Raw genomic sequence first — 24,616 nt, 5'->3', positions numbered from 1 at the left:
CCATCACCGCCCGCACGGCTCCGCGCCCGCGGAGGGCGCGCACCGCCCCCCGCCCGCCCCTCCGCGCCGTCCCTTCTCCCCTCTTATTAAGAAAAAAAAAAAATTAAAATTAAAAATTATTCAAAAGCGCCGAAAAAGCAAATCCGGCAGCCGCGCGGTGTTGCCGCCCCCTCTCCGCGGGCGCTGCGCGGGGCGCGGAGCCTTTGGGGCGATACAAAGCGGCGTTTGTTTTGTTCCAGTTCGGTCCGTCCCGCTCCGCCGCGCTCCGCGCCGCCGGCGCAGGCGCCCTGGCACGGCCCGCCCCGGCACGGCCCGGCCCCCGCCCGCTCCCCGCCCCCGGCACGGCCCGGCCGGCGGCCCCGGCTCCGCCCGCTCCCGCGCACAACTTCCCCGCGGGGGGAAGCGGCCGCCGGGCCCCTCGGGCCGCGCCGAGGGGGAGCCCCCCGCCTGGAATCCTCGTTCTCCGAGCCGGGCCGGAGCGCGGGTGCTCTGCCCCGCGCCCCCGGGGATGCTCATATTGCAGGGGACGGCAGATCTTTGCTTTCCCGAGAGGATTTCTAGGATTTTCCCAGTTGCAAACCACTTCTTACCTGCACTTTCCAGGTGGTTGTTACAGGAGGGGACGCAAATACAAATCCCGAGGAAAAACTTGCACAAGCCCATCATTAAAATGGTATCAAAGCGCTTGCGCGAGGCTGAGTGAAAGTGTCTCTCCTACTCTTAGTTCTGCACTCCGGTTTTTGATTGAGTGCTCGAATTTGAGACATTAATCATGTTTTCACATTGTCCTGTCCTCGTTGTTTAGAAGCTGGACAGACTAATAGCGAGGTCTGGCTGCTGGAGAAAGGGATGGGCATCCATTTGTTTGTCCTTCGCCAAAACTCTTCAAAGTTACCCAGAACTGGTGCAAAACTCAAAACGGGAAAGTAAGAGTGCACGTACCAGCTGTCCCTTCCAGGTCATGCTCCATGCTTCCAAACCTGAAAGCCAGGCCTCATTTCCAGCAGTCTTATGCATGACCGAACCCCTTCCAGCGCGGAATTCACTTGTCAGATGTGTGCGTGCCCTATTTTGCCGCTAATCGGGACTGAGGAGTGACACAGGGAAACAAAGAGTCTGGTCTGGCTGCCTGTGCTGCACTGATGTGTGCTCAGACAGCACAGCCCGCAGACTTTCACTGCTGCCCGCCTCGCTCTTTCATCGCTCATGCCCCCAGCCGAGCGTGTCCCGCGGAGATCCGGGATGCGGGAGGGGCGGCAGGCTCGGGGAGCATCGCTGCGCGGGGAAACAGCTCAGCCTAACATCGTCTGATGCTGGCCCAGCTGATCAGCCGGCTCAGCGCACAGAGCTCAGAGGCGACCGGGATTCTTTCCCTGCCCTCGCACCTGTCCCGGATGGAGCTGCGACGCCTGTGCTTCCCTCACCTCCTGCATTCCATGCTCCTTTCCCCAGCTGCAATCCCTCATCTGGCTGTCCTGTAGAACTCCATCGCTGCGGACGCTGCTCTGCCGCCGCGGGAGCGCAGTCCCCGGCCCGAGTGGCAGCCACATCCCGGCACGGGAATGGAAGGCTCGGCCAGTGTCACACAGCACAGCAGTGACCCCGCTCCATCCCCTGTGCCTCAGGCACCTCTGCCCACGGGAAGCAGATGGGATTACAGAGCTCAGGAAAGTCCTTCCAACCGAGAGGCAGAGCCTGCCTTCCCGGGTAGAAGTGGACTCGTGAAGTTCAATGTACCTGCTCTGTCTAGCCCTCACTTGCTTCCAAGAGGTTTCTTTCCATTTGGAACTTTCATATGTGTTTTCATCCTTAAAGCTGTGCTGATCCCTTATGTTTGAGCAGCAGTAACTGCCTCACATCTGCTTTTGCTGGCTCAGTAACCAGCTGCCCCATTTGTCACTTTTAGGATGACAGCACGCTTTTTACTGTGCCTTCACCAGCAAAGAGTGGATAGGTCATCAGGCTGGATCCCCTGGGCAAGAAATGCTCCAGAGGTCTGTAGACCCTACAGAACAGCAGCATAGCTTGTGGGGAAGGCTTTCTCTGGGTGATAGTTGTGTCACACACGTGAGCTCATGGTGCAGGGAGCCCCTTGTTCACAGCCCAGAGCTGGGTGTGACGTATTTTCATCATCATTTTGCAGGATGTCTTATGTGACAGCCCTGCTAAGCTAAAAATCATCTGGGTTCCATGTGAACATCACATGAGCTGTGGTTGCCCTGAATAGATCTTACGGAACTACTCATGCCTCATGGAAAAATTTTTGGAAAAGACTGTTTGGAAAAACAAGTTTTGATAGTAAAATTTATGAGATGACAGACTTCCAAGGGCCCTTTTCAGTTTGCTTACAAACACTGCAACTGTAATGAAAGTGAGCTGTCCCCATTGTAATCCTAACACTGTACCCATGTCTGGGCCACTGTGTTCCCAAAATTGTTCTTGCTGACAATTAACAAAACTGGCAACTCTCAGCCAGAACTTCATCTTGATTTTCAGATTTTCACTTCAATTTTTATCCTGGACAATTTTCTACCATTTTATCACCTTGTTGCAACCAGGTGGTCAATCTGGAAGCTGGCACTGCTTATATCAGCTCAAATACAGCCAAGGTTTTTTGTTGTCCTGATTGCTGTGTGACTGTACTGCACCTTACTGCTGCAAGGAGATTATTTCAGGGCACAGCTGCTCCAACTACCTCTATTAAAGGAAGCTCTTGGTCAGCCTTTAACAGAACTGAGCCTGGCTGCTCCTGCCCAGAAGGGTCCCTGACACCAGCTGATGGATAATTGGGTGATTACTGCATACAAACCTGGCACTGCCTCTCATTGCAGAGCTTGGCCTCTCTCCCAGGGACAGTGGTCCTGCTTTGCAGGGGATGGATTTAATGATTAACAGACTGTCTTCATCTCTGACAACTGCAGTTCTCATAATGACACTCTCCTTTTTGTGAGGGTCTCTAAGCACTTCACAAAGAGTAATTAAGGAATCTTCAGACGCACTCACCTGTGGAACAGCTGAACATGAACATGGGGCAGGGAGAAGCTCAGGGCACACTCCTCATCTGAGAATGGCTCACTGCAGCCATCCTACTTCACCTGCAGCAGCTGGTCCAGCCTCATCTCATGCAGGTCTGCATGCTCTTCACCAGCCCACAGCCCAGGACAGCGCTGTGAAAACTGACTTGGGTGGGCTCAGGCCTTTAACCAGAGCCTGATTCCCTTACTCTTTTTTCTACAGCCACTCCAACCCATGCATTGGCAGCTGCTAATTTGTCAGGATGAGAAGGCTGCTGCTTTCTTCCTCCTTCAGCAGGTGCTCTGCATGCTTTGGGCCCTGCTACAAACATACAACAGCTCAAATGGTTCTTTCAAATAGGATACTGACCCATGGTCTTGGTCTCAAACGTCTCTGAAATTTCGTGCTGTGTCCTGGATTCTAAAATGGGTCAAAGCTCTCCCATGCATCAACTCATTCTCTCAGCTTTCCTACTGAAACTTGAGGAAACCACAGTTTGACTTTTTTTGGAATGGAAAACCATGTCTAGTCACTGAGAATGTTGTGGGTTTATGGCAGTTCACAGCCATGTACTCCCACCAGAGAGCATAAAGATGACAATGATTAAGAGTACAAATGAAAGTACAGCTCATTTAATACAGCAGAATTACTGTTAATTTCCAGATAAACCCCAAACCCCCAAACCTTTGATATCATGGGCCTCAAGGCTTTGAAAGCCTCAGCACATAGATCCTGGGGAAAAAAAAAAAAAAAGAGAGAAGAAAGATTTTAAACAAGATCCAGTTTCTCAGACATTGAAGTTTCCTGTGGGCACACTCACACTACCAGAATCTGTTAGTAGAAAAGCCATGTATTGTGGTTATTTCCCAAACAAGAATTGTTTTTATAGTAATCCCACTTAACTCTTACTGGAGGAGAATTTTCTGTGCAGCATCCAGGCTTTCTCAACAGGCTGGTGCTGCTCTCTGGTAGCAAGGAGGAGATGGACTGGTGCTGCTTTGAGTCCTGGCCCTGGCAAACATTTCAGCAGATAACCCAGCTCCAGGTACTGAACAAACCCTGTATTTACAGCAAACCTTCCAAGTGTCAGGACATGAGAAGCTCTGGTGAAAGCTACTGACCAGCCAGCACAGACAGGTCCTGCTCAGGGACAGAGCTGGGCCAGCAAAGTCCATCCCAAAATGCAGCCCCTGTGTAGGGCATTTCCAGCCTCTTGCAGCAGGGTGGCTGGAGCTCCATCCAGGGCTGCTGGCTCAGAGTGAATGTGACCACAGGATGCTGGGAAGAAAAAGGAAATTCACCCCTTAGTGGGACTTCATGTCACCTTCCTCTACAATTTATTTCAATAATATCACATAGTGGAATATAAAGCTGAAGATCAATCTCATAACCATATTAAGACACTCTGGGGTATATTTTATAGGACTATTAATATACTTCTTGGGTGGTTAATGTCACCCACAGCATAAATTAATGGCTCCATAAAACATGCTCTGTCATATCCTATGGCTTAAATAACACAGAATAGGCTGAGTATGTTGGGATGTGGTTGAACTTATTGGGTGGAAGCAAAGGGTCAGAGTGACCACCTGGGAGTGAGGATACCAGACTCAGGGGGCCCAGTCATTTTACAAAAGCAAGATTCTAGAAAATCAATCACAAATTGTAGATTTCATTAACTTTAATTAGCACTAGCACTCCCAGGTTTATTTGTTTCATTCAGGCACATCTTCCCTGCAGAAGCTGTTCTGTTCCAGGGTAGGATTGTTGTGTGTGGAGCTTTTTGGCATAGAGGGAGCCAGGCATGAAAAGATCTGAAGAAGTCAGGCACAGAGCAGGCAAAGCCTCTTGGTTAGAGAAGGGATCAGATTGGCTTTTCAGGGGAAGCTAAGCCTGCCATATGTTTCAACTTTCTGAAAGAAACTTGAAGGAAATGTCAATACAGTGTTCATTTGGGACAGATTTTATTGGAGTGGTTGTCTCTGATACCCACAGGAATATTTCCAAAAAGAAAAGAAAAAAAAAAAAAGATTTTTCTTTCTAGTCTTTCCTGACTATGATCAAGCTACAGAAGAAACAAATTCCTCCTCCTTGTCTGGTAGATATTGGGTCTTAAGTCACATTCTTCCCCAGGAATTTTTTTTTTTTGCTATTTTAATGTTTCCACATTAAATAAGACTCTTCAGTAGACACTATCACCAAAGACTTCTCAGTAGACACTAGCTGTGTTCTGCTAAGATAAACTATCCCAATTCACCTGTCTCAGCTGATAAACCTCCACTTTTCCACTTCTGCTGCTTGAAAAAGAAAAAGGGCTCACCTCTGATTTGTAATGCAAGAGCTCAGTGCAACTGCCCAAGGCACCAACACTCACCCAAACTCGCTTCAGCTCAATAGTCTCATTCTGCCCCTTTCTTACTGCCCTTGTTCTCTCTGCAGATACAGAAGAGCCTCACTGCATCCTAAAACTGCACCCCTGCTCTGCTGACGCTTATGGAGATGCTGTTCCCTGTCCTTCCCCTTTTGCCTCACCTCTCCAGTCCTTACCTTTCTATTTTCTCTATGTATTTTGAACACAACCCTTGCTATTCATTCCCCCTAAAAATCCTGAAAACTAAAGCTGTATCAGGAAAGATTTCTGCTTTAAGTCTCTCCAGTGCCATAAACAGGCAAAGTCTGCACTTTTCAAATGTGCTGCATGCTGAATAAGTTCATAGTCCCTTGTGGTGGATGTGTATTAAAGTCTAATGGCTTAAAAGTGGGAAAAGATCAGGAAGAAAAAGCTGGGAATAACCCATCTCTAGCCATAGCAAAGTCTGGTTCAAACAATTGAGTTGTAAATCTTGTGATTTGGTTTGAAAATAAAACTAGCCACAAAGGCTCAGCTTCCCGAAACTAACTGGCACATCAGTGCAGTATCTTGTCCACCAGCTCCACTTTGAAGGGGTTTGTTTTTCTCAAAAGTAAAAAATCAATACACAGAATATCAACAGAAATTCTGTATAAACAGCAAAAATACCTTTTCCCTCATAAAAACACCGAGTTGAGGAAAGATTTCTGTAATAGAGAATTGATTTCATCCTCACAAAAAGTTTTTCCAAGTACCCTCAGCAAGATTAAAAGAAATAAAAAGGTAGCAGTAAGGCACAATGATGGGACAAGCTGAAAGTTTGGAAAAGAAATTCCTTTGGAGCAGTATTGATATGCTGTTCCTTCATGGTGAAGACTAGCTGGGAAATCCCTCTCTGGGTCAGAATTACAATCCTGGCAAAAGGCAGAAGAGAAGGCAGCAACAGACAGCACAGCCTGATCCTGCAGCCATCTGGGGCCTGGCTGTACTTTGCTCGTGAGAGTAATTTACAGGCATCAGACAGGCCACATGTGTAAGGCTGAGCACACACAAATATTCTCAGGAGCAGAGCCAATTAACACACCAGGAGATATCACTCTGTGATTTGGAAGGTATACAAACCCCATCTTGCTTTTTGAAGCAGCGAAGCAGAAGAATTCATGGCGGTGTCTGATGTTGTATCTTCGCAGAAACATCCCCAATCAACTTCTTGCTTGCTGGTCCCACAAGAGCATCGTGATGTTAAAGCAGCATCTACTGCACATCTGAGCTGGGTCCAACAAAAGCAGCAGCTTTGATACGAGGCACTACCCCAGCATGCCTTACCCCCTATGGAAAGATTATCATCATCATTACTATTTATACACAATAACAGCCAGCAGCCTTGGCGGGGACAAACGGCTCCCAGGGCTAACCCGGCCGAACAAAAAGGGAGATGCTCCTTTTCTCCAGACAGCTCCAAAGAGGGATTTGGGGCCTGGGAGCAGATCAGCTGGGATTGGGATTCCTGACTCCCTGCCTGGCGTCCTAATATTAGCTCTCATTGTCTCCCAGCCCAGCCCGTCTCGCCGTTCTTTCACATGGACTGCAGGCCCGAATTAGCACGTCTCACTGAGTGATTCGCCAGCCCCTCCTGTGTGCTAAATCAGGCAGGGGCTGAGCAAACATCATGGGAACGGCTCTCCCTGAGTGTCTGTGGGCTCAGTTATTCCTACAGCATTGTTTGTTCCATGTTTTCCAAGCATCATCCCCGAAGTATGGCGGGCAGTATCCTGGAGCTGGCGTCGCTCCCCGGCATGGGCAGGGATGAAAGCCAGCTCCGCGGTGGCTCTGCTGGGTGCCAGCGTGGGGAAGAAGTGTTAACAAATGAACTCTGGTGAAAGATGAGCAGGCCGAGGGGAAAGCAGCAGCAGCAGCACATGCTGGTCTCCTTAGAGTGGCATTTACAAGTTCCCTGAATTTCCTTCCTCACTGCATTCACTGTGGGATGGGCTGATGGGTTTTTGTTTCCCGTTTTTGAGCTTCTTATCTTGTCTCCTCCAGCCACAGGTTCAGCGCTGTCTACAAAAACACCCAGCCCTCAGCACAAGGGTTCTGGGGCTAATGGGACTTCAAACCCTTCAAACCCTTCAAACCCAGTGCCCCCAGCAGTTTTGGTTGGCTTGGAGTCCATCTCCTCCTGCTAGCAGGGGCTGATGACATTAGTTTCCACTAATGGAAAGGCTCATTAGCCTCTGTGGAGCAAGGCTTTAAACAGAAAGATACAGAGGAATCGCATCAAATCCTGTCTTTGAGTCACACAGCACATAGCCTAGGTGAGGCACTGCTTGCAGGGCTCAGAGAAGCAGGGAAAAGAGAAAGAGGGGGTCGTGGGAGAGTCTGTGCCCCTGAGCAACCAGTCAGCCAAGTCACAGGACTGGTTTTATAAGGTGCACACAGAGTTTCGGACAGCAGCTATTGAAAGACAAGCGACTCATTGAACATTATCCTTTTCTGGCAGCAAGATCAGTGCAGTCAATTAGCTGTAAAATCTGAATCACGTCCCTGGCAGGCAGGCTCCGAGAGGAAGCAGCTCCACCTTCCTGCTCTGCCCACAGAGGTCATGGCATCCACTGCACAGCTCTGCCAGGCCTGCGCAGGCAGCCACCGCAGCAGGGATAAATCAGGATATTGCTCCCATCCCACAGCAGGAGCAGCTCAACTCCCAGTTCTCAGCATGACGTCATGGAGCCTTTCCACAGCCCCAGGAGCACTGCACAAAAGCCTGGGCAATAAATCCATCCATGCAGCACCACGTATGGATGGACACCATATCTCCATCCATCCCTCAACACCCTTTTACTGCCAGGCTCATTTCTTTTTTTTATTGCTGTAGAATAAAGTCTTAAAACTCCTGACTTGAATCAAACAAGTTTTTAGGTGAAGATCCAGATCCACAGAAAGAGAATTGTGTTGTACAACGACAGACACAGTCCACTGCCCAGCAGAGATCCAGAACTGGGATAAACAAGCCCATCAGAGCTCCTGCAGTGAATTACTTGCTCCTGGGAGCTGTTGCTCCCCAGTGAGTCTTTGGAGACAACATCTGAACCAACAGAGTTGTGTTTGCAGCTCTGTGTTGGCTACAAATCCGCTCCTGGCATATCTGTTCCCAGTTTCCACCTCCCATATGTGTCACTAGGTCCTGGATCCAGCCTTTCCGGCTGGAGATGAGTCATCTTCATCCTCCTCACTGTGATGGGGATTAGACCCAAGGCACATTAGCAAAGTAGAAGGCTTGCCTTGGACCAGGGCCAATTTCAGCATGTCGATAATTTATAAAAACACGTTGCTCTCCAGCCAAGCAAGTTTCAGTTCCTAGATGATTCAGCAGCAGAGCTACAAGGAAATATGGATGTGAAAAGTCCCCGAAGGAATTTCTGTATAATTCTGCATTGAAATAAAAAGCCCTGAGACCAGCAGCAGAATGGAAATTGGGAATTAAGGATCATTCTTTCTGTGCCTGCAGGGATTGCTAAAATCTGGGAAATGTTTAGGGGAGTTTCAGGGCAGAGGGAAGAAAGAGCAAAGGCAGAAATCAGGGAGGTGGAAGACCCTGAGGTGAAGGAAGGGAAATATAATTCCTAGTTTTGTTTTGGCCACTTTGCACCAGCTGCAATTCTGCTGTCACTAAAAACATTATAGTCCTGTGGGCAGGTAACGGGAAAATTGGAGTGAGAAACCTCTAAAAAATACATTTTCAGAAGGCAGCCTGGAAAATGGGAAGTATAAAGAGCCAGGGACAGCTCCAAAGCCCATCTGAGCACTTTGAGTTTTGGATGTGATCCATGTCTATTTTAAAAAAGAATGAGAAAAGAAAATATAAAAGGAAAAGTACCACATAACTGCCCAATGTAAATTAATTCCTGAAAGGGCATGGAAGGCCAAAAATGAATATTTCATCTCTTCTGACCTCTTTCAGTTCATTATCCTAATTGCAAGCTTCAAGACCACAGTAGCATTTCTCTGCATGCAAAATCAGGAGGGATGGAATGGCACGAGGAGTAACAACCCTCCTGAACAGATTCCAGTGGGAGATGGAGTGAAGGGGACTAAGAGCTATAAAATCACTGCAATAGCATGGAGTAACTTCAAATGGAGTTACTGGACAAACACTTTTTTGCTCAGAAACATTTCCCACAAGAGAGTACATCCCCCACTCCCTCCTTTTATGCATTGACTCTAACACCACTTGCCCTGAGATGCCCAGAAGTGCTTTGCAAGGTCAAATGGCCATTTCCGAGCAGCCTGAGCCAATGCTGGGCTCACACCACGTCATGCAGAGCAGTCCCTTCCCCTCAAGTGATGTTTTCCAGCCTGCTCCTGGCAGAAACCTCACACTCACCTGTGTGCAGCTTGGCAGCCTCCCCACAGTTCAGAGAGAAGCTCAGCATCCTGCAGGATGCAGCCCTGGCATGAACCCAGCCCTGTCTCCCTCTCCAACCTGCAGCACACCTGCCTGCCTCCAGCACTGCTGGTTCTCCACATAGGCAGCAATTTAATTCCTCTTTTCATAAAGAAAACCCATTCATGATTTACTGTGCACCTATCCTTACATCCATGGGAATCCCACCGTAGGTTCCCTGACATTCAGGACTGGCTGCTGTACTCAGACTATTGGAATTCCCTGTATTTTAACTTTTGCTGGTTTTAATTGCTGCTCAGCACTGACATTTCCAAAGGATGCTTCTTTGCTCCTTTTGTGTAGAGCCTGTTTGTGTTCTTCGTGTGCTGCCATCTCTTCCCTGGAGCCCTGGCTAATGAATGCAGCATGCTGATGACCCCTCCATTATAAATAGTTTAATATTTTAAAATAAATATGGGATGGTGCCATGATTGTGTGGATATTTCATCCAGCCTGCAGCAAAAGAAGCTGGCACCGACAATGGCAACCATGGCTTTATTTGTCATTCTGTTTCTTGCTTGCCATGGAAAGCAAGGGAAGGGCTGGGATGTAACACAGAATAGAATAACACAGCAGCAGATGTGTTATTCCAAGTGTATCACAAGGAGCTGCTCCTCATCCCAGCACAACAGATGAATGCAATAAAGAGAAAACTTTTAGATTGTTATTTGCTTTCTTGAAGCTACAGGGCTGCAAGAATATTAGCTGAGCCCCAGAGTAAACCAGAGGAAGGTACATGGGGGGAATTCTGTTATAGTGTGTTTCCACTGTGTTGCAACAGAATTAACACATTATCTTGACATGTTGCTGATATAATTTATTTGTATTTTCAGAGCAAAATTTATCCTAAGTAGCAATATTGAAAACCAAACCAATAGCAACAAAGGAAAAGAAAAAGGAAAAAAGCCTGAGATCAGGTCAACATTTTCAACATGTTAATTAAGTTTTCAGCCCATCAACTTCTGTTGTCCTAATTTCCCTTCTGGGTGTATCTGGATTTTTGCTATATGTAGATCATGTGGGTTAGATCTAAATTTGCTTGTCCCTCACAACCACTTCTCAGGCAGTAAAAACCTCCCAGATAGTTCACCCAATGGTACCCAAGGATTGCCTTCACTCCCAGGTGGCATAAAGCCAGGATTGATTCTCCACAACTTCCACTCCCAGCCTACGATTTTACCAAGGCTTGGGGTGTGAACAGGGACTGCTGCCAAGGCAGTGATTTACAGCAGTGCAATCCATCCCCATGGACAAGGAGGAGCTGTGATAGCTGATACCAGCTGTTCCCCAAATGTTTCCACTGAGGAGCCAGCTTCTGCACTTAAAAACCCAGATCCCAGATTGGAGAAACCTACTTTGGTTGCAAGCTTCCTCCTGCAGCCAGCATCCTTCAGGCTCGTTGTGCTGCTGCCTTCTTGCTAGACACCTCTCCCTTACACCTGCTTCTCTCAAGGGCGAAAAGAGTGCACAACCAGACACAAAAATGTGTCCTCCTGCAATCCACCCAGCTCAGATGAGCACCTTTTCCCTGCCAAATACTCATCAGGGCTCCAAAGTGCCAAGTCCAATCCCCATCAGCCTTTCTTTTATGAGCCCAGCTCACTGGAGAGCCAGGCAGCCCACGGTCCTTTGCCATGGAACAGGAACAATTAGACAGCCTCTTGTAAATGGATGGGGAAGGCCAGGTCAGGATTATTTTAAGTGATTTTGCTCTGAGATTAATGAGGAGGCAGTCTGAAGCTATACCCAGCCTCTTGGTTGCTATTTCTGATTCTTTCCTCCCTGTGCAGCTTCTTTCAGTGGTGCTGTCTGCCACAGCACTGTAAGGGAGGTGTCTCACCATGCCCCAAGCCTCACCCCATATGTGCATTTACCCCTGAAATGGGGAGTGCTGTGCATTAAAATGATCCCCTGGCATGGCATGGGCTGTGGATATTTGGAAGGGCAGAGTGGCTGGGTGCCCTCAGGAGGAGCAGCAAACAGCCAGCAGCTCTCCTGCCACAGTTTCTGGACTTAAAGAGAAGGAAAAAAACATGTAATAAAAAGACCCTTCCAAAAACTCAGCTTTACAGAGATCAAGGTAACACCTGCCTAAGCCTGAGAGCTTGGAGTGTGTGCTGAGCTCAGGAGTACAGCAGAGAGGTACAATTACCTAATTGCCTCTAAGTTGTGTCATTTATTAAGTGTTTTGCATGGTGCCATGGCCTCTGGAAGAGACAGTCCTTGCCCTGAGAATGTCCCCCCACGCCACCCTGCCTGTCAGACTGGCTCCCATGAGCCAGGAGGGTGACAGTCCTTGGGGGGCCCATGGACCCCACACTGCCTGCCTTTCCTTCACTCTCTTCTCTGCTCCCAAACAGCCAAACACTTGCATCAGTTATGGTTCACTGTCTGCCTGAATTTATACATATGTATGTAAAACAATTAGAAGTGCCCTATAGATTTAAAATTCCTCTTTGAGACAGAGTGGGCATAAGTGCTGTGCTATTAACCACTGGAAAATAAACCTGAGAGGATTCATTAAGCAAGAGGGCAGCTGAGAAATAAACCATTTCCCCCATAGTTTTTGAACAGCTGCAGTTCACAAAACATTACATTTCTAATTATAAGTCCAGGAAGTTTTAATGTTAAAAAAGTGACTTGTGAAACAAAGTATGGGTTTTTCTGCTCATTAAAATATCCCCTGAGTAATAATTTCTTTGCCCTTAATCCTGAACCTTAAGGTTTTTCACAGGTAAGTAGGTAATTAACACAATTCTGGTTCAACTACATTGCTCTGGCAGTAATGGAGCTGGGTTCTGCTGGATGCTGGGCTCCCCTCTGGGTAACAGCAGCAGGGGCTGGTTTTCCTGTGGTGCTCCTGGAGCACAGACACTGGCAAGATGCATCCTTGGAAAAGGATTTCACACCAAAATACATGGGAAACAGAGGGCCAGATCTCTGAGGGCATCACTTTCCCAGTGAGAAGCAGCAGCATTTACAGTCCTGCAGATCTGCCCAAACACATAATTCTTCTCTCCAAGCAGCACTGACTGCTCTGCACCAGCACACGGCAAAAAGCCTTCCTGGCAGGAGGGCTGGTGGCAACACACAGCTCAGGGCTGGCTCAGAGCATGTCAGAGAGGGGTTTTGGGAAGTCAGCCTGTGGTGGAGAGGAATGAGGTTGTCAGGCAGGTTTGGATCCACGGGGAGAACAAATCTCATCGTTGTCAGGCCCCCTGAGTGAAATGACTTTTGCAGTGCAGGGGTTAGACTGAGCCCTCTTAAACCAGATTGGGAATGTCAATCCTGGGAACAAGTCAGGCAGCCTCAAACAGCCTCAGAAGAGACATAATTCCATTACATCAAACCAGTCCCCTTTGTGGGACCTTGCACCCAGAGGTGAAGCCCAAGACATGTTTCATTTCAAAGGCAAGAGCTTTCTGCAACTTGCCCAGCTTTATGTACCTCACTAAGGCCAAGCAAGACTCAACACCATCATCACCCTTCCAGCCTTCTGTGCTGACTGACAGCCACCCTTCCCTTTGTATTTAGTTTCCTGCATTTATCACAACAAGTGCAGTCATATCTGCAACCACAAGGCAGGCGAAGCTGAAAGCAGCTTCCTTTTCATGTGGGAAGCCAATCTCCACTGATGCACTGCAGCCTTCTGACCCTCCAGCCTGGAAACCAGAACACCAAGAGCAGGAAGCACAGCAGGCAGAACCTTCCTTCAGCCCCTGGACTGAATCCAAAGCCACCTCTGCACGTGGTCCATGGCACAGCTCCAGCTGCAGCACCTTCTGTGCTGAGAGGCCACAGCCCCACGCCAGCACTGCCCAGCCCCAGGGGACTCTGGCTCAGCTCTCCTGCCCCAGAGACTTCTCATGTGCAGGGTCCCAGCCAGAGCTGGGCACTTTGCTCAGGGGACTTTGTGATGTTTGTTCCAGAGCACTTTGAGTGGAGGTGTCAGGTCCCCCAGGGCAGCTCCATCACCCCAAGCTCTGTGGGAGCAATCCCCAAATGCTACAGTAGGAAAAATTTCCCACTTCCAGTAACCAAGTCATTTCTCCCTGAAGTTTTGGATGAAAAATAAGATGTAAAACCAAATGATCCACTGTTTATGTACATAATTCCCTGTGCATCTGGATAAGAGCATGCCCATGGCCTCTTTATGCTGCATCTGATTCTCATTAGGTGTGTGTGATTCCTTCTTGATAAGGTTTTATTGCTCCCCTTTGCACTCTGAGCTATGGTTGGGCTCTTTATTCTCTGCAGCTGCCCTGGTGTGGCCAAGGACTGCCCAACCCAGTCTGAGCTGATCCACAACAAACTCTGTTAAATGACAGCCCTGGTGCTTAAAGAACTAGAAATGAAGCCAGATCTCTCCAAAGTTAATTTGGTGAATTGGCTGCTGGGGCTTTGCTTACAGTAACTGAGACCAGAGCAGGGGACAGACCAGAGGCAGAGCCTGTTCATGGCCTGGGGCAGCACAACCTTCCTTTGCACCAGGCCAGCCTCTGAAGGGGTTTTTTTAGCAGTTAAACTGCAGACTCTGTAGGCAACACTGCAAGAAAAGGTATTTTGCAAATATATTTTTTTTTTCTGTGAATTACCCCGCTCCTCACTTTTCTTATCCATGTACAAAAGCAGATTATAATCTGTTTCTGGGTGAGCAGGTAAGAGACACAAAAGGAATTTGGCTGATTGACTGTTAAGCCTCATCTTAAACAATTTTAGTATTTTGTTCTTCAGAATCTTGGTTTGACCAGAGAAATTAATATATGCACAGAAGTAGACCCATTTCTTTTCTATAATTATTGTCACCTTCAGTTGAGGAGAACATTATCAGATATAGCCTTTGATGCATTTCCGAAATATCCACCTGGACAGCATTCCTGTTTGTAAAGTGCAGATTTATCTTGCAGTAAAAATCCCTGCAGTAATCAGCAGCAGAAAGGTTTAACATACTTAAAGATTTCTTCCACTGACAGAGGAACAGAAAAATTACAGATTTACCCTAAACTGCAATTTATAGCAACCCTACAAAAGCAAGTAAACAAGAAACACAAAGACAAAAATCTCACAAAACAACCAAACACAACAGTTCTTCATGAACCACTGAGATATCTTGGCAGCCCTGATTTTCTTGCAGTTTCCAGTAATCAGCTCTTGTGAGCAAAGGAGCAGACCAAAACAACAACAACAAAAACCCGGTTCCTTACCACCTTAGTGGCTTATGGGAGTTGAAATTCAAAAATTTTCAGGAACATCACCTTGGCTTCCAACTTCTTGCAGAGGAGCCTGAAATCTCACTTGCATGAGGGCTCTTCCCTGCTCATTTTCCTCCTCAGCACATTCCCTGTGCCAAGAGATGAGGTTTTGTAACTCTGTGCTGCTTTTATACCCCACACCCAGTGGCCAGAATTAACTCCATTAAATTTATAAAGTAATTAGGACTGGGTGAGCAATTCCAAAAAAACCTCAGTGAAAGTCCTCCCAGCTTTTTAAACAAATTCATCCCAGCTGGGTTTGTGCTCCTCGTGCATCAGTTTCCCACATGGATTCATCCCACATGGGAGGTCAGAGGCAGAAAAGGGTGGAAGGGTGAATTTAAGGGAGAATTAGAAGCTGTATGCAAATCCTGAGTTTAAGTGAGGGCCTGTGCAAACAGGAAAACCTCCCAGGCCACGTGAACTAAATTAAATCAGCACAAGCATGAGCTCCATGAATGAGCTATGGGTCAGGGACTGGGGAAAAACAGCCTTCATGGAACTGATTCATTGAAGGGAGTTGTGATCTGTCTGCAAATAATTCAATTGAGCAATTAGAGCTGGGCAAGGAAATGGTTTTGCATGTGGCAGATTCTGAAATATTTCTCTGTTTTAGCTTAGGACAAAAGGAATAAAAACTGAAAACTGAAAGAAAATTCAGACAAGGTCCATCCTGAATCTGCTTACATTAGTTTGAGATGTTTCTTGTTTCCTCTCTGGCCAAATTATAATTCAGTTTTATAATTATTTTACTTTTTAACATCAAGAATGTGGTTCTGCTTGCATATCTGGAAAGCAATTCCATTTTAAACATCAAAAACATTTCAGGGTGTTAAAAAAGCTTTATCAAAACATCTCTTTTCAAGGTGAAAAAATAATTTTCAATAAGTCATCGTTACTTTGGGGGAAAAAATATCTCCCAGTTAAAAATCCATGACCCTCCCAGTCCTTCATCTGTTGCATTTTACTGATTTCTAAAGGCAAGAGTCTTGGAGGGGATCAAGTTTTCTCAGTTACCATAAATGATACAACCAATCAAACAGCATTTTTAAATTGTCCAGGTATTTATTATTATTATTATTATTATTATTGTTATTAATTGACCAAGTGGAGCAGAACAGGAGCATCACAGTTCTGTATCTTACATCTGAATCCACACCTCTTCTTCTCATTATCTTAGTGATCTCAAATGAGGTATCAGTCACACCCTCAGCATTTCTCCAAAGACAAGACTGGGGAGATAATGTTTCAGTGGACCCTCAAAATGACAAAGGGGTGGCTCAGTTCCCATCACAAAAAGCTGTAACAAAAAGCAGGGCACAAAGGTAATGAGGTTCCCTGCTCTCTAGGACTAAAAGTGAACAAATGTGCAGTTGGCCCTGGAGGAAACAGCATGTAAGGACCTGGTCTGACCTCAAACACCCTTTAAAGTCCCCCAAGGGAGGCCCTTGAAGGGTTGTTTTGTGTGTGAGTATAAAGTAGGCATTGATTAGGGTTTATTAAGATTTAAGATAACTTTGACATACAAAAGCAAGGAGAGTGCGTTGGTCAATTTTCATAATTTTGAAAGTTTCTCTGCCACATCTTAATGACATTTAATCAAATCTTCCACAGGAAATATTTGATTTGGTTGATTGAGTCTCAAGAAATGAAGTTATAAAGTTTATCTGACTGAGGATGATGTGCACACAGCCTGCTCAAAGTGACTGACTCAGGAGTGGGATATGAGACACCCTCTCAAACATCTCCTATTAATTATCTGGGTGTTGGGATTAAAAACCACCACAGGAAGAGGGACAAAACAGTTGAGTCTGGGTCTCACACACCTCCTCAGTCCAGCAACCTTATTCTTTTTGATCCTGGCTGTGTATGGTTGCCAAATATTACACCCTGGCATATGTACCTTTGTCAAGGTGATTAGCAAATTTTTATTGTTTCTCTGATAAAAGTGAATGAGAAGAAGCTTCAGCTAACATTGCCAAAGCCTGAGAAAGGATTACTCATCCTTCATGTCTAGATGTTAAAATTAGTCTTACACAAAAATGTTGTTGGAGCAAAAAGCTTAAATTTTTAATATATGATTTCTCTGAAAGGGCCTTCCACCCCAGGATCTCAAATCAATTTAATTAGAGACTGTAAACTTAATTATAAGTCAGAACAACCCTGCCACTGAGGCAAATCTCTGATTAATGGAGAAGTTTCTATCAGGGGCCAAAGTCAGCCCTGGCCAGACTGGCAAAGGCATCAGAAAGACTAAACAGCTGAAGAAAGGCTGAAATAGAAACTGTCCTTATAAAACACTGGATAGATGCACCCACCACAGACCAAAGTGTTTTGGAAAGAATTCCTTGGAGGAAGAAGCCCAAGATGGCACCATGGCCACACTGTGCTGCTGCCAGGCGTCCTGGGAGCTCAGGGTGAGCTGGAGCCTGAGGAGAAGAGGAGGGAGCAGAGCAAGGTGTCCTCAGCCCCAGGGCCTCTCGTGTCCCTGCAGAGCAGTGTCACATGCAGGTGTCACATGCAGGCTGTCCTCGAGGTGACACATCACCTGGGCAAAGCAAACAGCCCTGCAGATAACACTGAAATAGCAGCACCTCTCGAGAGCTGGCAAACCCTTGGGAAGGTGACTTTGGTTTGCACTATGCCCAGGGACAAAGGGCTGGCAACTGAATGTCAGGGAACTGTTTGATTCCTGACTGGCAATCGAGAAACTGGCAAAAGCACCACCTGGCTTCGTGCAGCAAAGAAACGGGGTCAAGGACTTGGCTCATCCCATCTGTGAGGTTTTCACATGGCAGTTTGTATTGCAGTGGGAAGAAGGGGTCTTGTCAGAAATCAAGACCCCCGTCGTCCCCAGAAAAGCCCCAGATGAGAGGCAGTGTGTGCCTCAGAGCCATGTGCTCCAGCTCAGCTTCCCAGAGCCTCTTCAGGGCAGCACACTCTGGGTCTGAGAGGGATCTGCTGCTGCAAAGACCTTGTAGCTCTGCTGAGGAACTGCTGGCCTGGCTGGGGCTCACCAGGGGGATAAGGGGATGCAGAGGCAGTGAGGCTCCAGTCCACAGGGCAGGAAATGGGATCCAGCTCTGCCACAGCTCCCTGTGGTTGTGTTTTACAGGAATGTACTCCCCTCTCCCCAGACACCTCTGTACTTCGCTGTCAGTACTGTAACACTAGCTTAAAGCCTTTTGGATGCTATAAGCATCCTCCTGCATGAATTATGCCCTCAGTAAAAAAACAATTTCTACTCCCAGTTACATCAATTTAAATCTTCAAACGAAGATTTTGGCTTTGTATCAGTGCCTTTGATAGACACAGGCCCCCTGGGCCTGGGTTGGCAGCACTTACACATTTTCAGAGGAGCTGCACTGGGAACATGGATTTTCTCCCATCTTTCAGTTTCCTAAAACCTCAGGTGGTTTGGGGAAAGTTGGTGCTGAAGATTCAAAGTGAGAGCTTGGCAGCAGAAGTGAGGAGCCATTCCCTGTGCAAAGGCTGTGCTGGCTGTGCTCAGGGAGGGGAGATGTGGGGCTGGGATCTCCTCCAGGAAGGCATGGGCTCAGAGGGGGAACAGCATTTTCTCCTGGAATTTCATCCCACTCCTCCATAGATGTCAGTCTCTTCACTTCCTCCACTGTCCTGCTTAGCAGCTCTTCTCTGCCTCTCTTCCAACACAAACCATCCTATGATCCTAAGGAAGCTTTTTCCATAGAGGGGATCCAGGTATTTTCCTTGGATATAGAAATCAGGCTCCTTAATGGAAATTCAGCTGCATCCTGTGCAGAAAAAAGTTGGCTGGGTAAAGGCAAAGATGTAAACTACAAACAGAATAAAGGAAGATTTTGCCTCGTGGTTTTATGAGGTTGGTTTATGAGATGTGTGTTACTAATGAGATATTTGATGTAGCCAGTTTATTAATGCCAAACTCTCTCAGAAATGAGAAGTTTTACCTGGGCAACAAGGGTATTAAAATGGGCCCCAGAAAGTCAGAATATTTGGGATGGATAGTTAAAAATAAAAGAAAGGAAAGAGGGAAAAAAAAAAGAAAAAGGAAAACCCCCTCTGGATTTAGTGTATAGTCGTTAACAAGGTATCCCACAGGTAGAACATGATTTATTGAAAACTGGAGAAACTGTCCTGGTTTTACTAGAATGGAAGTTTTTGTTCTGCTCTGGGCACTTTATATGAAACAGATGCACAGTCGATAAATCAGGCTGTCCAGCAGGAAGCACAGGCTGCATTTGCTGTATAAATTATCATGTTCTTTGTAGGTAAATGCTATGGATGAAAACAGGACTATTCTTGCTTCTTGAAAAACATCGATTATTATTACTGGAGAAAAGAATTCCTTTGGCCTGTAGGATGTAGCAGTGGAAAGAACAGTCAAGGCAAAACTCCCTACAGAAATCACTTTCAGAGTAAAAATTTGACTAAAAGAGGAGACAATGGGAATATTTGGAATTTAAGACCAGCAGGATGTTCTACTTTCTCAAGTTTCCCTCAGATTTTTTTTCCAAATGGCTGCCCCAAAAAAGCAAACACATTCAGGTACTTTGAGTTGATAGGAGACACGAATCCTTTTTCAAACCCCTTCTTTCTTTTCCTGGCAAGGACATTAATCAGCACTTGGGCAGTCTGCAACACGCCACGAGATCTCCAGTGATGCTGTGAGGAGCCGCAGTGGGGAAAGCAGCAGGACGCAGCAGTCCAAGGAGGAATTGTCTTTGTTTGAGAACTGCTAAAAATATGTATACAAAAAGCTGTAACGTGGGTGGCTTCTAGTCAGAATTTAGAATGCAAAAGGATATTATGGTTTTTCAATAAAAACTGGTGAGGAGTGATGCCATGGGAGGGGATTTCCTGGGGTGAGGTTCTTATGGATGATAGATCCGTGAGACACAAAGCAGAAGTTCACCAACTGCCATTTCTATGTGGCTGCATTTTCACACGCAATGTTTCTGTGCCTCACTCCCCACAGCTTTAAAAGTCTGCTGAAAATGGGTGTTGTTTTATTGAAAATGTCAACCACCTAAGCCGAGGCTTAGGTGAAGGCAGCACTTTCCTGGGGAGGCCCTGAGGAATTCTCTGAACAGAGCACAGCCAAAAGCGCATCCCCCCTTGCTCCATCCTGGCTCTTTCCTCTCCCCCCCTTTTTTTTTTTTTTTTTTTTTTCCATTTAAACTGCATAAGCTGCAGATGAAAAAATATATAAATAGTAATTCTATATATAGTCCTGGGATAAAACTGCAGTTCATTTATGACAGCTGACAAATCTAAAACGGGCAATGTAAGTGCATTACAAAATGATTAAACCTTAAGTTCTCTCGCCCCCAGCTATGGGGCTGCATTAACATTACATTAACCACTGAATAATGCAATCTGCTGCAGTTTTATGCCAACACAAAAATACAGCCAAAATAGCCCTTTGCCTTCTATTCACAGCTGGTGTCTCCAAAGCCATCTTCCTTGTGGCAGATACAGCTTCCGCTTGCTTGCGTTTGCTCAGAGTCAATAAAACAGGAATCCTACAGAGCTGAAGCTGGTTGGAAGCATTTTCTTGGGCTTAAGCCACACAAATGGCATGTGCAATGGGCTTAGGCCTCTGCTAGCAGGATTACAGAGGTATCAGACTACATATCCCTGGGGCTGGGGCTGAAATCAATACTGGGTACTTGGGAGAGATGTAATGGATTCAATCTGACCATAACTTTAATTACAGTCTTTGTTATGACACTGACTTTTCTATCTCTGGATCTCGTTGAGTTTAGGCAGAACATGTCAGAGCATTGTGTAACAGAGTGTTGAGTATTCCCATTATCTGCCCCTCACAAGGGAAGCAGCTCCCTGCTGCAGGCAGAAGAGGTGGGTGGAAATTGAGTGTCCACTGACACCCCCCACCCTTTCCAAGTTGCAGAGGTGACACAGCCACACTGCCTTTGTGATTTGACATCATACTGTGATTTTAGGACTCATTGATAGCTGCTCATTCCTTGCTGCTGAATGACAAGATGTGAAAAAAATTATATGATGAAGGAAAAAGGAGCCTAGCAGAGAAATTAATGGTTGTCAGATTTTTTTTTCCCAGCATAAACAGTTTTCTCTGTCTGGGGGACAGCAGGCTGGGATTTAGGATGCAGATTTTGAGAACCCAGGAAGTGGGAATGTGAAGGGTCCCCTTCAACTAAAGAGAATAATTAAGGTGAGCCCCATTAAAATGCAATGATTTTTGTCCTTTCTCGCCAAGGACCCTTGGGATTTAGCCAGGAGTTGCCCAGGGCACGTGTTCCATGGAGCTTCTCAGAGCAGGCACCTGAACAGTAACTCCAAGGGGAACCTCCCTAAAATAGCATGGCCTCAGATCCTATAGCTAATACCTATTTTCCCAGAAAACTCAAAGCCATGACTGTAATGAAAACCAGCTCCCAGACTTTCATTTTAAGCAGCCTTAGTTCAGAAGGAAAAGAAACAGTGTCATCCCATTACACATGGAGTGTGTTTTCTCTAAGGAAAAAAAGAAATCACTCACCTTTCAAAAAGTACCATTCTGTCAATATTGCTTCTGTTCACAAAGAGGAGCTGTCAGACAATTCAAGATAAAATTGGCATCGTACTAAAACCTCTGTATCAGGACTTGAATGAAACCTAGCTGGAAGCACCCACAGTATTCCACTCTCACCCAAAGTTTCCCAGCTGCTGAATTGATCCGTGTGGCATTGATCCCTGCTCCCTCTGAAAGGCTTGATGGTTTTTCCCTCTGCAGCAGCATGCACAGAAACAAAGCAAATGAAGAGCAGGGAGGTTTCTGGGCTTCCCAAATCTCCCTCCCCAGGCAGGCAGTCACAGTCAGGGCGCACAGGGGAGCTGGCACAGGTGGGACTCAGCATGTGCTGGGACTCAGCCCCTCTGCAAAGCATCTCCAGCCATTAGCATCCCACAGAGCAGGAATGGAGGTGTCTGAATTACCTAAATGAAGCAGCTGCTCTAGGAGACAAAGAGGAATTTTCATGTTTGGAGTTATCTGACTTCATGAAGGAATTGAGGGATTTTTTTTTTCTATATTCAATCTCAATTATGAAGCTCCATTGAAAACTGCATATTTGTGCTGCCTTTCATGGGGTGCTGCCAGCAGCAAACTACACTCAGGTATGTACCCCAAATTCCTTTCAAACCAGTGTCTCCCCTTTTGCTCCTTGCTGCCTGTGGAGGGGTTGGTACCACGGGTTGGTACCTTTGCCCATACAGATGCTGGTGCCAAAGCAATCCTTCCTGTCTGATCAAACCAGGAGTGAAATGTAACCCACTCCTACTCCTGCCACATCCAGACTTCTCCAGGATACTCCTCTTCCCTCTGCTGCCTCCAAGATCTCTCTGAGGATCACAGTTTTCCTTCCACTCCTGCTCACTCCGTGGTCCCTTCCCTCATCCCACTGTGCTCCCAGGTGGGTGATGGTGCCCAGGGTGTGAAGCCACACAAATTGTCCCATCACTATTAGCATCCTGTGGCCCCCTCGGGAACATGCATTTCTTCCTCTGCTCTGTCTTGGACTGACAAAACTCAGCTGCTGAAGAGTGGCAGAGTTAATTAAGCTCCTCCTCAGTTCCCCCATTACCCACCGTTTGAAATACACAGTTTGTTTGCCAGCACCTTGGGATGTTACTGCTATCTTTTACACCATTCACTGGTATATAAAAACAACTGTTTATTTATCAAATACAAGTAACAGCTTTTAGGATTAAAAAAGAAAATCCTGGGGTTTTCTCTAATCCTGGCCAGGCTGTGTGCTGAGGGGAGACCTTGCTTTGCATGGAGCAAGGCTGGGTTTTGAATGCTTTGTCTCATGTCAATGCTATTCCTTTTCTATTTGGTTTGAGAGTTTCTTGTTGCTGCTCTTTTGCACTTGCAAATGGAAAGGAAGCAATGCAGACAAGGAGAGAGCTTTTAAAGACAGAGGGAGCAGGATTTGATAGCCTCATTCAAATAATTCTCTCATCAAAATCCTGGTTTCTGACTCAGAGATGGTCGATGTTCAGTCAATCAGATGCAAGCAAATAGCCCATGGGGTGAAGGGCAGTTCTGTAACAGACTGTGTGTTGGAAAGAGGAGAAAATTGCTCCCAGAACTGCGCCAACACTGGTTACACCCAGAGCACCTCGTGTTTCCATACCAGCTGCAGCTCTAGACATGTGCAAAGACACCCCACCAGGCTCCTTCTAAATGTGACTTTTAGATAAAGAATCACAGTAAATCTATCAGGCCAGAATAAGCAGTGATAGTTATGTCAGTTCTTTAATCCAGCTACAGTAACTGGCTCAAGAAAAACCTCCTTTAAATCCCACTGCCTTGCTGCAGGCAGGCAGCCTGAGTGGGGCACAGCCAGACCAGGAGCTGCACACTGGTGCAGTGTTGGTGCTAATGCAATTTAAAGTGGATAAATATGAAAAATAGGTGCATGGATGGCTGACAAAGAGCAAATCACCAGGAGCCAAAGCATGTTTAAAGAATTGGATTTGTAGACATCTCCTGTCTGAAGGATTACGTTTAAGTGTGTGAGAAGCCACCTAATAAAGCTCACAATAGCACAGAGCACTTACTTCACCACCACAGCAAAGGAGACTGGGAGAAAGGAGTCAAGTCTAAATTTCTCTTTACCTTCCCTCAAAGAATAATATTTTTAAAAAGCCAGTTTGCTCAGTTATTCCCAATAACCCTGTCCCTTCTATATCCTATGACTGTATGAACGTGCACTCCAAGCCAGCACAGATTCACCACTGTTGTTGCTGTGATCACCCAGTTCTGCACCACTGAGCCTTGGCCCCTGTGGGGCTGCACAACACAGGGGGGGAAGCACCTGAGAGCATCTTCTGACTTGTGGAGGAACTTACATATCTGAGCCAGCTCAGTGGATTAGTGCAGTTGTACTACAGTATCTGGAAAATTAATATGCCAGCTTGTGTGCCCAGCTAGGAGTCTCTTAATAGAGACTTCTTGCCATCACCACGATAATGGTGTTAAGTATAATCTGACATACAGCTGTGGAAAAAGTCTCTGAGGAAGACAAGATGCACAAGTCACAAGTGCTGGGAAAATAAATAAACAAAATACCTTCAATGTGATACTGATGACTGCCTGGTGATTTTTGTATCCGAGGGCAGTTGTGTATTTGCTGCTTATTCTAAGAAATCACATCTCTCCTGGGCTTTCATTCAGTGCAAGGAGCCTGCTAGCTCTCCTGCTGGCCTTTATTATATTTGTATTGAGTAGAATAATGCTGCCTTGTGGGCAACTTCAGTGTGCTGAACTTTGAGAGAGGTTCTCTGAGGATAAGAGTGGCTGGTAATAGATACAGGGCTCGCTCAAGCCCAGAGAGGCAGCAGAGCAGCGCTGCAGTGCTAATCAATTCTGAAATCCATCCATGCAAGTGCTCCCAGACAGCCCAGTGTGGATTAAGGGCTCAGTTCCCCATCCTCTCACACCGAGGGGGCTGGCAGTGTTTTGTAGCTCGCTGCCTTTGAACTTTACTCTCACACAAATAACTACACGAGGTCTGGTGTGAAGCA

At 46.4% G+C, this 24,616-nt stretch overlaps 1 long non-coding RNA gene across 2 annotated transcripts; it reads right to left on the bottom strand.

The window, feature by feature from the left end:
* Positions 1 to 453: 453 nt before the first annotated feature.
* LOC146766239 (uncharacterized) lies at positions 454 to 21,779 on the bottom strand. 2 transcript variants are annotated; one of them, XR_014958047.1, is made up of 3 exons: positions 15,065 to 21,779; positions 6,488 to 8,743; positions 454 to 4,293 (listed from the first exon to the last, which is right to left on the bottom strand). It is a non-coding gene; the product is annotated as an uncharacterized LOC146766239 (long non-coding RNA). The 2 variants fall into 2 exon arrangements; XR_014958048.1 differs by having other exon boundaries at positions 6,488 to 6,694; positions 15,065 to 20,065.
* Between the last annotated feature and the right edge of the window lie 2,837 nt (positions 21,780 to 24,616).

Source organism: Lonchura striata, chromosome 12, assembly GCF_050655825.1.
Source record: "Lonchura striata isolate lonStrDom1 chromosome 12, ASM5065582v1, whole genome shotgun sequence".
Classification (NCBI taxonomy): domain Eukaryota; kingdom Metazoa; phylum Chordata; class Aves; order Passeriformes; family Estrildidae; genus Lonchura; species Lonchura striata.
Note: the sequence above shows the minus strand (reverse complement) of the source record. Positions and strands in the feature narration are given on the sequence as shown.